Below are 17818 nucleotides of genomic sequence, written 5' to 3' on the forward strand. Positions count from 1 at the left end.
TGAGATGAAGGCGTGTAACATGGGCTCAGTGTCATTGAAAGTTCACACAGATCGTGGTTTTGATATATTTCTAAGATGATAAAAACACAATTGCACGAGCTTTGTGGTGTGCTGCTCAAAACTTTAATTGCCGAGATACCTCGCAACCTGCTTGTAATGATCCTGAAGATGACAGAGGTTTTTGGGTTTTTTTGCTATTTGCTGGATCTCTGTTTTGTCTGAGTTCAGCTGGAGGAACGTTTTTTTAATCAAATGTTTCCAAACCAGAGGCATAAATTCAGAACGTGAGTGATTGTCTGCAGACGAGAATGAGGGGGAACAAAAGAATGAGAGAGATGCTGAAATACAGGCGTTGTTTACCACAGTTGCCAGTGTTGGGCAGTAGTGTCGCTGCATTGTAGTCTGAAAAAAAAAAGAAGCTTTTTTTATTTATGAAGTAGCAGACGAGATTGAGTTCAAACACTTGGTTGAAGGATCAGGGTCCAGCCTGGTCACCTCTTCCTCCAGTGAGGAGGAAACTCTGATATCTAGTGGCAGAAAGTTGTTTCACACACACACAATGTTATTCAGAGGACATGTTTTGTTTTTTGCCTTGTTGTTACTGTTTGGAGCAGGTCTGTTTTCTCTTGCTAATCTCGAATAAAGTTGGTTCAATATAAAATAAAAATATGTGTAGTAACCACGTGTCCCAGCAGAGTAGCTGCAGTGTAGTGAAGCTTAATTTAATATAGAGTAACTGGTTTGCTCACTTCATTTTCCAAGGAGTTTGCTCAACACTGATAGTTGCTACTTAGTGGGAGTTTTAAGTTACATGCCGACATTGTACAGTTTCCGGTGCATGAAGGAAGATCAATGAAGATCTCAGTGGTTCAAAAACAGTAACATAAAGATTTAATTGTAAAATTTAATTTATTAAATTAAATTGAATTAAAAAAAATACTTTTTCCTTTCCAGCATTTGTTTCCTGCAAAGCTGTCAGACCTCACTAGTATAGTGGAATCCCGGTTTTTGGGCCCCAAGAATACAGTAAAACAAGCACACAGTTGTGAAGCGGCATGCACATGTTTTTGTGGTTAAAATTACAGGCAGGCAGGAACATGCTTCCTCCGCATTTCCATTCAGGTCTGCCACGCTTGAGTCAGGATGATGAGTTCCTTTGAGTTGTGTCTCAGACTTCCTTCACAGCAGACATTAATGTTTGAGTGCAGCTCAGATCAGAGACATCAGATATTAGTGCATGTCCTGCAAATACCTTATTTTTTACATTATCTGTAGATGTTTTGATCTTTTCAATAATAAACTGTGTCAGTCAGTGGAGTCAAGAGGGGGAGGGGGGTGGAGAGAAAACTGACTGACCACTTTTCGTGAAAATGAAACCATCCTCTGAGCATCCGCTGCAAACTTAAACCAACCTCAATCTTTTCTCTTCAGTGCTGACCAGGTTGCACTGCTGCATATCCTCAAGCGGTAATGCCTCTTATCACTGGTTGCTTTAAGAGTGGTAGGACTATAATTCACTCTGACATCTGCTTTTAGGTGACAAGATAAGTTTGAACTCTACCCCCAATGTCCTTCGTCTGGAAGGATCCTACATTCAGCCATTTAAAGCAAACTATGAAGCCATGAAAGCAAACTTAGAAACTAGCTCTCAAGATCCTCCTCCACGCTGTGAAGAGTTGCTGCTTGACTTCACTTTCTGTAACTTTCTGGGTCACATTTAATGACATACCGAGCATCCTCTCTTAGAAGCAGTCGAAGGGAAACCACAAAGAGGCTCACGCACTGAGCGAGGAAGAGGGAGGGCCTTAATTTGTTTGACTACAAAAACACTAAAAAAGCTTTATCGCACATCACTAAGTAGGACAATGAGGGAAACGTCTCTGCAGTGTCTGATCTGTAAGTGGAATCTTTTGTCTTTTCACACTTCTTTTTACACGTGATGATGGCGACACGCAAGCCAGGCTGAGTTCTGCTGTGAGGGGCCTCCAGGCGTTTTCAGAAAAGAAAGGGAAGAAATCAGGCAGTGAATGAATTAACTCTGCGTTATTGTGAATTTTTGTGAGTAGATAGATGTATTTTCTCTCTGAGGAAGGGAAGTCGGGATGGAAGAACGACGCAGGCCAGTCACTTCTGAGCTTTGTTTTTCCTAAACAGAAGTTAAAATAAAGCCATGTAGCATTGGGTCAGGCTTCCCCATCCATTACACAAAGATGCTGACCCCGACAACAGTCAGTGTGTACCTCAGCTGTCTGTCTAAAGTCCCAGAATCACTCGTCAGCTTACAGCCACAGGAACAAAATGTCAGCAGGAAGGTTTGAGACAATAACTGCTGCGGTTGAGGAGGCATGAATGAGGAGTCAGAGCTGTGTGTGATACATATATATGATATGTTAAATAATTTATATATCTAGCAAGTGTAAATTGGCTAAAATCGGCTTGTAAATGCGTCAATCCTAAATCATTTTATTTTCCTTAGATAATGTTGTGTTTGCATCTTAACTGTTGTTTAATTCTAGCGTAGATTCAAGAGAAGAATAAAAGTAAATAAAAAAACAAATAATATCCTGTTATCCTGCGTGCATCCAGCCTTCAGCCTGTTTGACTCCATGAGAGGTGAAACACAAAGAGGCACTCGCTGCTGCTCACGAAGCTCACATTATTAAATTATCAACTCCTCTCCTCTCTCATCTGGACTCTGGTGTCTGGACCTTCAAAAAATATGTTCGGAGAGGTTTTAGTGATAAAATCAACCTGAAACAATTAAAGTAAGTTGTACATTAATGGGATTTTGAAAAGTCTCCCCGGTGGAAAGAACTCTCTTGTCAACCAGCTCGATCAAAAGCAACATTCAAGTTCAGCATTATTTGTAGGAATTTGGTTAAACTCATAGTTTGTCCTACAAAAGTCATGTTGCTGAAAATGTGAAACTTACATTGGATTTGACTGGTTTCTCCTTTGAAAACAAAAAAACATTAAACCAAGTAGGATCTTAAATTATGTTCCGCCGCCGATGGATACAGAACTGAAAGGTCAGATATGTAGCAGGGAGAAAGGTAACCAGAAAAAGTTTAAATTATTCTAAAACATACCAGCCAGTCAACAGGAGTGATGTGATCTGGACAGTCTGGAGTCCATCAATAGATTTGTGCCGGGGATTAAAGACACATGAGATTGAGTTTACTTTCTATTGTACTGCATGAATCAGAATCAGAAGGAGCTTTTTTAACAAGTAGTGTTTAACACATACGAGGAATTTACCTTGGTGATAAGGTGCTACAGGTAGACAAGCATACAGTTGACATAAATAAATGTAGAAATATATAAATATGGAATAAAAAATGGAAGTTATATAAGAATGATAAAAGAATATAGAAAAATAATAACTGTTTGCAGAGAAAAAACAACGTTGCAGATATTTACATGTGCATTATTCCGGGTTTGTGTTGTGCAGACAACAATTAACAACAACAAAAATGTGCAATGTGCCAGGTCTGAACAAACAGCTCTTGTGAGAAGGATCAGGGTCCAGATCTGTAGTGGCAGAACCTTTTTTTCCATTGAGAAAGATGGATCTCTTTCACACAATGTATTTACAGTTTTTTTTGCCATGTTATTACTGTTTGGAGCAGGTCTTTATTGTTTTGCTACTGGGGGAATAAAATTGTAAAGGTCAGGAACAGGACAACGCCTCTCTTTTACTAATTCAATCCTCTGCGCCTCACTCATTTCATCCATCCGGTGCCTCTCTAATATAATCACATTTGTCACATTAAGTCTTCTTCTCACGTTTCCTAGTTCTCACATCCCTCCCCCGCCCCCCAAACCCTGTTTCTCAACTCTTTCAATGGGCAACACTGTAGCCTCACAGCAAGAAGGTCCGCTAAAATCCATAATTCTGCCAAAGTAATTGTTATTTTTCTACAACAGGAACTATGGGGGGGTTGATAAGCAAGCCACTTATCGAGACGAGCCACCAAACCTTAAACAACCCCCCCTCGACCCCTCCATCATAAATACTCCTCATTGTCCGAATAAACTACTTTTTTTATACCTCACGCATGGTCTTTGTTAGTGACATGGCTGTTCCCTTATCAGTAGAGGAGGGCACACACTCCTCAGCCTAGAGAGAGCTGGCTGATAGAGGAGATAAAGTAGGCTTCGTCTGTTGCAGAGCTGATCTTGTCATAGTGTAAATGCAGTTTTGCACCAGTTACTGGAGGCAACAGAAGGGACTAGTATCTGGTCTGCGGGATCTAGATTTGCATAGAACTTCAGACATTCTGGCAAGTCTACTAAGAAATGAAAAGAGCGTCATGGCAGGCATGTACGGGACAGGATGTTAGCTGAGTCAGGACCGGTCTGTGTGTGAGGGCAAGCAGACCACAAGTGGAGCTCACAAACACTTCATTCTTGAGAAGGTACGTTTCTCGATTTGGTTTTATGAAAACTCAAACCAACCTGAGTGTCTTTTCTCTTCAGTGCTGACCTTGTTGCTGTGCTGGATATCCTGTAAAGGTTAGTAAAGGTCTCTTATCACTGGTTGCTTTAACTATAATTCACTCTGATATCTGTGTTTGGTGATAACAACCTGTAAGGATGTCTCTTCCCCAATGTCCTCTATCTGGAAGGACAAAACTGTAGCCTTGAAAGCAAATTCAGAAACTAGCTGTGATAAGATAAAATCACAGAGGTCTAGTTCTAGGTCTAGTTTCACAGTGTGGTATGGAGTACAGTATGTGCTCCACCACAGCGGTAACCAGCAGAGATGTCTGCAAAATCTGCATGAAGACTGAAAGCGTCGATATCTGAGCTACTGACACAATGCATTCAGAACACAATCACAAGGTTACTTTAGTTCTTAAAGTGATCTGTAATATTATGGCATTGACCCTCCAGCCTCTCTGACTGTGAGTCCCAGCAGCTCTCAGCTGTTTGAAGAAGAGTCTGTCTCTCTGAGCTGTGAGGAGGACGACAGCTCTGCTGGATGGACGCTGAGGAGGAACACAACCAAACAAAACAGGGCTCAGTGTGGAGCTGACTGGGGAAGATCAGCTGGTTCTTCCTGTAACATCAGCTACATCACCCCCATGGGACAGTGGAGTTTACTGGTGTGAGTCCAGAGAGGGAGCAACCAGTAACACCATCAGCATCACTGTCACTGGTAAGATCAGACTGTGGAGTTAGTGTTGATGAAGCTGTGTGTAAATGATGAAATGCTGTAGTTTGTCTCTGTGTTGAGGTGGACCAGTGATCCTGCAGAGTCCTGTCCTCCCTGTGATGGAGGGACATGATGTCACTCTGCACTGTAAAACAGAGACCCCTCCCTCCAACCTCACAGCTGGTTTCTATAAAGATGGCTCCCTCATCAGGACTGAGCCTACAGGTCACATGACCATCCACCATGTTTCCAAGTCTGATGAAGGCCTCTACAAGTGTAACATCAGCGGTCGTGGAGAGTCTCCATCCAGCTGGATCTCTGTCACAGGTGAGGAGCTCAAAGATAATTCTCAAACTGACCTGTTTTCTACATTGAGTTCAGGTGTCAGGACAGCAGAGATGTTTTTAATTTTGCAGTCTGCAGTGTTCAGTAGCCTTGGAACCAGAATCTGAGAGGTCCTGTTTAATTTACTCTGGCACGTGTGTCTGGCCCCCCTCCTAATCAGACTGATTTCCACCCTGAATCCGGTCGGGCCAATCGACTAGAACTGTTTCTGTTGAATCCTTTATCACAACAATTTCAAAGAAACTGGATAAACAACTACGCTTAAAGGTTCAGTGTGTAGGTTTTAGTGGCATCTAGTGGTGATGGTTGCTAATTGCAACCAGTGGCTCACGGTGCATTCACTAGCTCCTCGGATGTTCCCATTCTCTGAGTTGTGAAGTCGTTCCTCTGACTTCAGTGTGTGTTCATGTGCGCTTAAGTGTGAATGTGGAATCAACACTGACGCTACTACAAAGATGTGTTGGATTAACATTATCAGAGTGTATAAACAACACACAGACATATACAATATCTTGCATCAATTTAATTTCTAAATCCAGCAACAAAAAGGCTGTGAACTGCCAACATATGGTCCTCTTTTAATATCTTTATATAATATAGACCCCTGGCAAAGTTTTTATTGGTTGTGTCTTCTGATATATTTTTGTACTGTTCTGTATACTTCTTTAAGTCCCATGTAAATTTTCTTTCTCTTTTTTGCAACAAAGATTTAAGTAGGAAAAAAAGATTCTGATTATTCCGACACAACATGAATGCACCATCAGTCACCGCTCCTCCCCTCGCTTTCCATGTACTCGGGAGAAGCTACGATGGCCGACATGCTCTGTGCTAAATAACTTGTGTGGTCCTGTAATTGTCCCTTTTTCACTTCTCATCTTACTTCTTACAAACCAGACTACTACTACTTGTATGTATTCAACGTTGTACTCGGTAGAGCAGTTTGTCCATTTGGGCTACTGTAAAAACATGGCAATGCAACATGGGGACGTTCATGTAAGAGACCTCGTGGTGTATTTAGATATAAATGGCTCATTCTAAGGTAATAAAAAAATAACGGTTCATTATGTTGGGTCACCACTGAAAACATAGTTATGGACATTATATAGCATTTCTGTCAATTCATCCTCAGAAATATTAAAACACTGGACCTTTTAAGCTTTTGTTGATGAGAAAGATGTGTTTTCAGTACTTTGACAGTATTGATAAGTTTTAATTTACCAGCTTTGCTACGTCACACAGTGCGTTGCTTTGGTTGGTCTGCGCCCGTTTATAACACCCCTTGGAAATCAAAAATGAACTGTCAATGCCATCGATTTTAATCCATTTTTTTTTTGTTGCCTTTAATTATAATTTATTGTTAATTTCAGGGAAACCTACCAAAAGTCCTCCTTCAACTCCTGGTCCCTCCTCTCCCTCACCCACTTCTTCTCCTGGTTCCTCCTATCCTTCCTTCGTGTTGTTGTCTTCTGTTCTATCTTGCTGTGTTCTGATTCTCCTGGTTCTACTGGTGAGACAAAGCATCCATAGGGAACCTAAAGGTTAGACACAGACTCAGACAACAATTTCGCACAATTTCACATTTTTTTTGTACATTTTATTTACAGCCACATGCTGCAGTTCAGATTTAAAGAGATATAAATCATTTTTACTGTTGATATTTACATTTCTATAAACACTTCTGTAGTACAAATTATTACACATTACAAACTGAAATTTTTATTGCTTTTTCAGCCGATGAAATAGAAGTTGGGGATGAGGACATCACAAATAGCGTCATATTCAGTGATGTCAACATATCAGATCACCTACAGCAGCCAATCAGACTCAGCAGAGGTAATGATGTTTTATTGATTCAATTTTCCAGGGACCAGGACTGTGTAAAGGACCAATTTGAGTTTTAGACCTTGTTTAAGGACATTTTATAAAGTGATGTGAGGACATTTTTATATGACGATGGGTTGACATAAAGAACATTCATAATAATACATTCATAGAATAATACACCAGTGAAGGTTAATATGGGCAGGTTAGACAATCAACACTGACAAGAAACAAAAAGAAGCAGTAAGTATGTGTGTGGGACTGAGTCAAAATAAAGTGTGTGTGTTCATGTTGATGAAGAAACATGTCAGCCAGTGCAGCAGTGAAACTTGCTGATGGGTTTCAATAGTTTATGGACAACAGTGAAGCTCATGGTTCTGAGGAAGGAGCTGCGAGACCCACACAAGACTTGTTAATAGAACATTGCTGGTTTGAGTCTGTGCAAGTGGAAAACTACAAAATATCTATGATGGATAAGGGCGGTACTCTGGTGGCAGTTTTTGTACCTTAAAAAGGCTTTCGACACTGTGAATCATGGAATTCTTATTAACAAATTAATTAATTTTAATTTTTTTTTCAAACCATTATGTGGATTGATTCATACTAAAAATCACAAATCCACTGCTTATAAATTAGCACTGGTGTTCCGCAAGGTAATGCACTCGGGCCACTGTTGTTCAGTCTTTATATTAATGATTTGCCCTTGGTTTGTCCTGATGGAGAAATCCAGCTATATGCTGATGATGCAGTTTTTTTGTGGACACTGTTGCACAAAGCAGCAAGCTGTTTCAAAACCAGTGCAATGAACTATATTACAACATGGCTTGACAGATCATGTTTTTTGTGTTAAATGTTTATAAAATTGTTAGCATGTTCTTTTCAAAGCGACCATGTAGCACTCCAGACCCAGACATAATAATATCAGGGCAAAATTTGCAAGTTGTGTCTGACTACAAGTATCTGGGTGTCTGGATTGAATCAAGTTTCTCTTTTAAAACTCATGTAAAAAGTAGAAACTTGAGGCTTTGTCCAAAGCCTTCAAATTGTCTCCAAAAGTCTTCAGTCTTCGTTGCAGTTGAGAGAGAGAAAAACCTCAGAGTCCAATGATTCTTCAGTTGGTTTGGTTGTTGTGGTTGTCCTCTGTAGCTCGATCTCTTGAAGTCCACTGAAGAAACTCTAAAGTATTCTCTAGTTGTTTGCTGTTCAAATCCCCTCTTGTCTTGGGCTTGTGGTCCAGCGCGATGATGGTGCTGCTCTCAGTCCATTGCCTCTGAGATCTGCAGAGGAATAACCCTTTCCTCTTTCTGACTCCTCTTTATATATCCTACTCCGGAGCAGAGTTCTCTTGCAAATATGCAAAAGAGTTAGATTTAGTTTAAGTAACTTTGGATTTGTTAGGCAATCATTCAACTTTGAAACTGCTATGATATAAATGAATGCCATGATTATCCCACATTTTACATATTATTTAACAAGCCGGACACAGGCTAAGTAATCCACAATGAAGCAACTCGAAACTCTTTTTAAACTTACTGGTAAAGGGCACAAGGCATGAGTCCAAACAAAGTTTAAATCCAAAAAGGCAAAGTAATAATCCAAACAAGGTAATCCAAGAAAACAGAGAACAAGGAACGGTGGAACACTCAACGTTAGACAACATTGACCAGACAAAGACAAAAAAAAACTGAGAGCTTATATACACAGGCAAACGAGCAAGGAGGGACGCACAGCTGTGATGAAACGCATCAGGTCATCAACAACAGGAAACAAAGCTAGATAAGGACACATGAGAACTGAGTAAAACAGGAAGTAAATCACACAGGAACACACCAGGACAAATCTACCAAAGTAAAAGACAAAACACAGAAAGACTACAAAAATCAGGGCGTGGATGGAGCAAACAGGAAACAGAACTACACTAAAACATGGAGACAAAGGGCTCGAAGAGGTAACATGCAGATAAACATAAGAATAAATTAAGCTACGAAAACCTAAACAAGACACAGAAATATACAGATCAGGAATACACTAACATGAACTAAAGCACAGAACTAAGAAGTAAGGCACTTGACTAAGAACTAAGGCAAAGGACTAAAATGCAGGACTAAGGCCCCATCCACACTACTCTTTTTTAGTTTACAAACGGAGAATTAAAACGAATATGATCTCTGTCCACACCAGCGTTTTAGCTACGTTTTGGAGTTGATCTCCATCTACATTAAAACAACTGAAAACGCACATCTATTGGCCGCTCAGGTACACTGGGCATGCGCAAGCACATTTGCACGTAGAGTGGCTGAGTCCAATGTAAACCAAAAATAAAACAAGGCAATCCTACAGAAATCCAAAAAGGGTGATAATCCAGACAGCAGGGAAACAGGATGATATGATGAACAAGGCAGGCTGAACACGAGACAGAGCATATACACGCTACAACAAGGACTGAGGGAAACAAGCAAGCATATACACACACACACACAGGGTTAACGAGCAGCAGCAACATAGGTGAGAGATATGAGGGACTAATTAAGCACACAGACAGGCAGATTGATCACTGGGGAAACCGGTAGACAAGAAGGCAGAAGGATCACTGGGGGAACAGACAGAAGCAAATCATAATGCAGAAACACAAATCAAACATCACAAGGCAAAAACCAAAACAGGCTAGACAGGCAAACCGAACAACAAACTGAATAAAACCTGAAGAGATCAAAGCAGAACAATCAAAAGAATAATGAAACAAACAGATCAGAACCACACAACCACTCTCCCCAACATGACACACAGACAGTTTTTTACGTCCCCACAGGACGTAACGTGATGCATTCTCGGTTGTTTCAACGAGGGAATAAGTGTCTTGTTCAGGGACACATTGGTGGAAATGTCACAGTGGGGGATTGAACCCGGTTCTCTTGCACCAAAAGCATGTGTCTTTTACTGGTCAGCTTAAGAAGTGGCTAATTGATGATCAGGTATGTGCACATTGGCCTACTGACAGCGTACTGAGTTTTGTTGCCTGTTTGCAGACTTTCTTTGTCAGTCTTTTTTTTGTCTAGTCAAGAAATTATGTGTCTTTAGGTATATTTATTAAGAAGTTATATTTACTTAATTATTCAGTACAACCATATGTTATTGTGATTTGGCAACTGACAGATAACATGGAAAATGTAAGTCAAGAGTGTGAAACACTGTCACTGTTTCTGCACCACAGTCCATTATAAACAACACATTAGATAAAGTTTATACAACATTGATAAGTAAACCACATTCATTCCAAAACTGCCTGCCATCAATAATATCTGGCTCGCTGCCAGATAATGGTGTTTTGATAGCAGAAAAAAATATAAATAAATAAATAGTTTGATAGCAGTGCTGAAATAGATATCAGTCATGACAGCAACAGTTACTCACATAATCACTTCCTCTTTAGTGGTTTTGCCTACAAAATAAAAGTGCGAGAAGCTCGTTTACTGCAATGCTGTAGTTGGAGTTGAACTGAGTTTTTACTTTGAAAAACTGTGATGAAATTAAAAGAGTCTGTAGCCTGCTTGATACACCTCTGAAAGAGCCGTCAGAGAAAGTGATTCCTCTAAATGTCCTCTGACTGGAGATACTGGGGAAATGCAGGATGTGGATCAAACACTGAAACAAAAGCACATGCTGTGACCTGAGAAACATTCGTTGTGGACAAGATATTTCATTTGTTGATTGATTTAAGTAATTAAGTAAAGCGATTTTCAGATTAAGCTGTATATCAAAGAATTTAAAAGACTATTTACGGTGTAAAAGGTTATGGTGCTTACAGTACATGTGACGCGTCATGAAAGGCCTGGTAAGGATAATTATTCAATGTTACAATGGAGACACACTGAAAATGCTTTGTTTCAAGCGACAGACTGAGATGCTTTTAGTTTGAGAGGGATGCTTTAATTCAGAAGTTTCAAGGAAGTAGCTCCCCTATGTTTTATTTCTAGCTTTAGAAAAACAAATGTTTACCATGCATCTGCCCCCCCCCGTTCTGGCCATTAAGATAAAACTTCCACTACACAACACAGTCCAAACCTGCTTATGTTTGGTCTACGTCTCAAACCATGCCTCAAGTGTTTTATAACATTGATCATGTTGTTTTTTCCATTCTGCATATCAAACCACAGTAGCAGCTTCCTCCTGTTGATTGCAGTGAGCTCTGGTGTGGAGTTGGTGGTTTGTCACAAGAGTGGTGATGATGATGTGTTTGTCGGTTTTGAGCCTTGTGGTGAAAGGTGTGAACTCGTTTTAAGAGAAGCAGCTTTGTGGTCATCAGGCTTCCTGTTTCAGATAAATACCCCCCAGTTATATTTGGACTTACATCATTTACAGCACTGGTGAAAAAGCTTGCCATTTATCTTGTTTTTTTGTATTATTCTTTACACTTGTTAAAGCACTTTGTAACTTGTTTTTGAAAAGTGCTCTACAAATAAGGATTATTATTATTATTATTATTATAAATGTAACGGTTTATTATTTCCTGTTTAAGTTTCTTTATTACCTCCTGTCTCTATGTTCTCATCTTTGATCATGTTTACCAGTCATATGCAGTCGTTCTGTGTTTTCTATTTTTGTGAGGTTGTGCCGTGTGCTCAGGCAGAAACAGGTTGGTAGGGCCCAAATGCAGACACTGGAAAGTGAGTCCGAGCTGAGCAAGAGTCCAAGTCAAGTCTCAAGTCTCTGAGCAAGAGTCCAAGTCAAGTCTCAAGTCTCTGAGCAAGAGTCCAAGTCAAGTCTCAAGTCTCTGAGCAAGAGTCCAAGTCAAGTCTCAAGTCTTTGAGCAAGAGTCCAAGTCAAGTCTCAAGTCTTTGAGCTAGAGTCCAAGTCAAGTCTCAAGTCTTTGAGCTAGAGTCCAAGTCAAGTCTCAAGTCTTTGAGCTAGAGTCCAAGTCAAGTCTCAAGTCTTTGAGCTAGAGTCCAAGTCAAGTCTCAAGAGCAAGAGTCCAAGTCAAGTCTCAAGTCTTTGAGCTAGAGTCCAAGTCAAGTCTCAAGTCTTTGAGCTAGAGTCCAAGTCAAGTCTCAAGTCTCTGAGCAAGAGTCCAAGTCAAGTCTCAAGTCTTTGAGCTAGAGTCCAAGTCAAGTCTCAACTACTGTAAGTCAACACCCCCCAGACTCTCAAACCAGTGTAACGTTAACTAAATAAAACTGTAACGCTACGTGATCAACAATAAACCTGTAAACTGTTTGAAGCCTACGTTAATAATTAATGTGATGGCAGCCAGCGGGACGAAAAATGATTACGTAAATCGACTACCACAAGTTTGACAAGTAAACAAACGCTCGTTCATCTTTTCAGAACGATACTACGTGTTACGTAGGCAGGTTATAGGTAACGCTGGGACGGGAATAACAGCAAGCTCATCAGATGTTTCCTAAAAATAAACATTGTTCATGATTCCTTAAGACCTTAAGTTCGACTCAAGTCTGAAGTCTTTTGAGGACAAGTCTGAAGTCAAGTCTGAAGTCACTGTGTGCGCGACTTAAGTCGGACTCGTGTCCGAGTCTCAAACTCGAGTCCCCATCTCTGATACACACAAAGTAATATTCCAGTAAACAACACATCTAAACAGGCAAGTGAAACAGAAGAGAACAGGGAAACACATGCAATGAGGGCACAACAAGGACTGAACAAAACCGAGCAGATTATGAACAAGGGCAAAGAGCAGGAAGGGACTGAACTGGTGAAAGACATTAGGAACTAATTAGACCAAACAGGAAATAAAGCTAGAGCAAGACACAGGAAACCAAACATTACAAAATACACAGGAAGTAAAGCAGGTGTAGCAGACCTCGGTTACGTAAAATTTTAATACAGTTATGAAAATTAATATTTCCGGGAATATTAATTTATACCTCGAAATTAGGAGCAGCACCTAAAGATTTGCTTTTCCGCCCAAGGCTTTAGGTCCTTGAGTATAGCCTGAGAATTTAGGTTAATTCATTAGTTGTTATTCTGAAATCATAAGGTCAATCAGTCAGTCTCAGATCTGAGCGTAAGTTCTATGTATAGGGACTCTAGATTCTGAATAACACACACACATACGTCGCTGTGCTCAAGGTGAATTTATTAACTAACAAAAGAGGGTACAATTGTGGGTAAATGTGGTGATATTACAGGGATAACAGTTAATATGACAACCAGGAGGTACTAAAACAGGGTAGCCTATGTAAGGTTCGATTGAATTTCAGTTTATATTGTAGAGGGAGAGAATTCTACCAGTATGAGGGAATGAATGACCAAAATTGGGTTGCAGATTTAGTTTGACTAATCTAAGGGTTATTAACTGTGGATGGAGCCCATAGATCACCAACGAGTCACAGAGGGTTGTTTGTTTTTGTGCATTTTTGAGTTGGGTTGAAACCGGTGGATTTGGTCCAGAGACCTCTTGTGGGAAGCGCTTGCAGCAACGGGCTGTCAGCCAAGGCTTTTGCTCTGATCTCAGTTCGTTTGGTGTCGCTATAGGGCCACTCAGGGTTCTGTCGTCAGGGTTCTGTCGTCAGAGCCGTGGTTTCATTTTAAATGAAGGCTTCTGAGTTTCTGGTCCAAAGTTGCTCACAACGGTCGGATGAGGTTGCAACAACAAAATCAAATAAACTCACACATTCGCCGTAGGTTCGCGAGGCCTCGGGAATAATATATTAATGTTGCTGAGGTTAAACAGGTCTGGGGAAAGTTTCACCCAGGCAGCTCCAAACAAAATCAAAAATCAAATCTCCCGCTAAGAAAATTGGAATTCAGGGTCGTAGCTTTCTCAGCTCGTCTGAAGGAGATTTAAGTACGAAACAAAAATCGGAATTTCTAAAGTAAAGGAAGTTAAGAGAGTGTATACGTTTAGTTTCAAGAAAGTTTAAAAGAAGAGGTTTTCTTTGAAGAGGAAGAAGCTGGAACAAAAGACAGCAGGGCCTTTTTATTGATCCCGCTAGGTAGTGTGACATCATTTTGGGGATGGTCTCCCAAACGTCGCTAAGGTGTTAATTTTTTGGGATAAAGAAATAAACGTTGCGTGTATTTCTCTTTGATCTCTATCTCCACAATATCGACATTTGGAAAAATACTTAGTTCTAAACATTCGGATAAAGACAGTTAAAACAAGGCTAAACACTATGGAAAAAGTTTATAATGGTCATATAAAATGTAACAAAGCTTGATTACATGTCCTCAGTATACTTGCTGGTTACTGGTTTTAACACATGAGACAATTTAGATGTAAGCATGACAGTAAAATTTCGTTTATGCCATTACATGGTGATAGTTAGGCCTACTTAACAATTCTGTCAGTGTAAGCCGAGTTTTAAACACTTGCGTGTTATACCTTTCTTGTCCCCTTGGTGGCGCTCGGGTCACACAAGAAAAGAGTAGACATTCCACTTTAACTGAGAGGCTGGTGATGCCTACGAGCGTTTCCATGGATAATTTAGTAAGAAATTGTATATGAAACATTTAACTAAAGCATTAGTTAGCATTGAATAGACAGTGATTACTAGGGAGTAACAGGGATGACTTAAGACAAAACAGAAAGAGGTTAGAGAACTCTTCAAGATTCTTATGGGTCTGCTAGTCTTCAAACATCACTAAAGAATAACAACAGGGTCATTACTTACTAAACTCAGAGGCAAACACCGCTGCTCACTTAGCAAGGTTATTATTTAAACAGAATAAACACAGTTATACTGGAACCTTGCTTGGTTTGAGAAACAGGGGTTTTTATGATCTCTCTTCTCTGCATTCCTGGCTTATCGCATCGGCTATTACAGAACGAAATGGTGGTTTATGGCTCAGCCGTTCTGTGGAGAGAAAAGAGTCAGGTTGAGGCTGGAGGTGACCTGCTGGAGGGAGAAGGGGTCAGATCGCCCCCTTTCCTGTCCTGTGGACTGTCTTTAGCGACACCTTTACAGCTAGAAAGGTTCACTAAGGCTCTTTGAATACACAATCCTTAAGCGATTCATTGTCTGATTGAGTCTCTTTCGGTCCTTACCAACACCAGGCGATGTCTCTGGGTTTTACATGTGAAAAGGTCAACTCTCTTTTGACACCATCTGACCTTCTTTGAAGTGCGTCTGGTTGAGTTCACAACACAGGCAACACCAAACCAGGATGAATGTGACAGAGTACAGAGAATATGGGCGCATGCGTCACAAGCAGATGAAACCTAAAGGGGTCCCAGAGGCAGTGAGTGATAAACACCACACGCACGCTGGAGAATGGCAAAACAGGAGAAGACAGAAATCAATTAAAGATATCCATGTGTATTTTGTCTGATTTACTTCCTGTTTTATTTTGTGGTGTTAAGCATATTGTGTCTTGTCTTGCTTTGCTTCCTTGTCAGTCTTAATTTTCCCTGATTGTGCCCACCAGTGTGTAATGGTGTCTCCTCCATCTTGGGAATTTAGGTTTGCACGTTTCCTTTGACTTTGTCAGTTGGTTAGTTTCTATTGTCGTTACCCCATTGTTTATGGATTTACTCTCCGACTTTGAAGCTGATGGATTTATGTTTGTACCCTTTTGGACACTCTGAGTTTGACAACTATCAACAATAAAGTCTATAATAAAAGTAAATATACAGCAGCACTGGTATCCTTTATTTTATTTTAACAGGCAGGTCAGGAACCAAATCTTGTCTACAATGACAGCCCGGTCCAATTTGGCTGTAGTACCTGCAGTAAAGTAATTTGCATGTATTTTATTTTTCAGAGTGTGATCCAGCTGCAATCTACGCAGCAGTGAGGAGAAAAGAAGACCTCAGTTATGAACAAACAGACATCAGACCACACAGCACAACAGGTAAAGCTGCTCTTTATTTCTGGACTTAACAGAGCCAGGCTAGCTGTTTCCCCCTGCTACCAGTCTTTATGCTAAGCTAAGCTAAGCTAACCACGTCCTGACTCCAGCTCCGTACTTAAGACACAGACATGGGATGGATATCAATCTTTTCCTCTCGGTCAGAAAGAGAATAATACGAGCTTTCGCAGAATGTCAAACTGTTCCTCTAAAGAAATATGGGTAATAGGAATGTAAGGTCAGGCAAAAACATAAGGATCTCTAAACCAGTCCAGACCAGGGTCAGGAGGGTCGTTTATCATGTGGTCTCAAAATTTAAATGTTGACTTATTTTGTTTAAATTACAATATTCAGTTTTAATGCGGTTAGGATTTAATCATGGCATGTCTATCACCATGGAAACAGAAATTAAACTGACATTAGCTATTACTGCTGAAATAAACATAAGCATGTCCTCGACATGAAACACGAGTTATAGAAACGACATAGTGCCACTAACGTTATCATGCCAACATATGTCCCCTTTTGTTGTGGTTTTGGGTTTGAGTTTTGTAAGTTCCTGCTTTTATTTTGAAGTTATCCTTCCTGGTGTGACTTTTACTTCCTGCTTTGTGTTTCTTTCGCTGATTGTTTGCACTTGCCCTAATCTCACCTGTGTCCAATCATCCTGTCAGTCTGTTGTATATAAATCCTGGTCTCCCAGTTGTTAGAGTGGCATCGTTCAGTATCCCTGTCTGGATTTTGTACTCTTCAATGCGTCACAAACAGACAAAACCTAAACAGGGACACAGAACAAGAACACAGAGGCAGTGAGTGATAAACACACACTAACTGGAGGATGGCAAAACTGGAGAAAACAGAACTGAAGGTACCTTTAGCGTCAAATAATCACGCTTTGTCACGCTGTTTGAAAGCGTCGGTAATGACGCACTGAAATGAGAATTTGTAGGTATTTAGGTTTGCACATGCCCTTTGAGTGTCTTTACCCTTGGACTTTGAACCCGATGGATTTATGTTTGTACCCTTTTGGACACTCCCTGGACCGCCTGCAAGTTGCCCTCGTCTGGATTTAATTAACACCACTAACTGCATCTGCTCTGTAAGCGTCTGCATTTGGGCCCAAATCTCTTGTTCCTGTGTCTGAGTTTGACAACTATCAACAATAAACTTACTATTATCTTTATCTTTCTATTATGTGATTTAAAAAAATATTTCTACAGCAGTAGTTTTATTTCATATGTTGTAATAACACCGGAACTAAATATACAGCAGCACTGGTATCTTTTATTTTATTTTACCAGGCAGGTTAAGATCCAAATCTTGTTACCATGACGGCCAGGTCCAGTATGACTGTAGTACCTGCAGTAAAGTAATTTGCATTTATTTTATTTTTCAGAGTGTGATTCAGGCGTAGTCTACGCAGCAGTGAGGAGAAAAGAAGATCTCATTAATGGACAAACAGACATCAGACCACACAGTGCCACAGGTACAACTGCTCTTTATTTCTGGACTAAACAGAGCCAGGCTAGCTGTTTCCCCCTGCTACCAGTCTTTATGCTAAGCTAAGCTAAGCTAACCACGTCCTGACTCCAGCTCCGTACTTAACAAACAGACATGGGATGGATATCTCTAAAGAAATATGGGTAATAGGAATGTAAGGTCAGGCAAAAAAGGATCTCTAAACCAGTC

At 40.3% G+C, this 17818-nt stretch overlaps 2 protein-coding genes across 2 annotated transcripts in view; one reads left to right on the forward strand and one right to left on the reverse strand.

Moving 5' to 3' along the window:
- LOC119912663 (zinc finger protein 239-like) overlaps positions 1-17818 on the forward strand; it is a 136334-nt gene that overhangs the window by 83234 nt on the left and 35282 nt on the right. The window lies entirely within an intron of this gene.
- The window catches only part of LOC119912601 (zinc finger protein 2-like), a 746717-nt gene that overhangs the window by 66414 nt on the left and 662485 nt on the right, over positions 1-17818 (reverse strand). The gene's annotated exons all lie outside the window — the stretch shown is intronic.

This window comes from Micropterus salmoides, unplaced genomic scaffold (genome assembly GCF_014851395.1).
Source record: "Micropterus salmoides isolate LMB-PRFRI ecotype aquatic unplaced genomic scaffold, ASM1485139v1 Ms_hic_scaffold_2, whole genome shotgun sequence".
Lineage (NCBI taxonomy): Eukaryota > Metazoa > Chordata > Actinopteri > Centrarchiformes > Centrarchidae > Micropterus > Micropterus salmoides.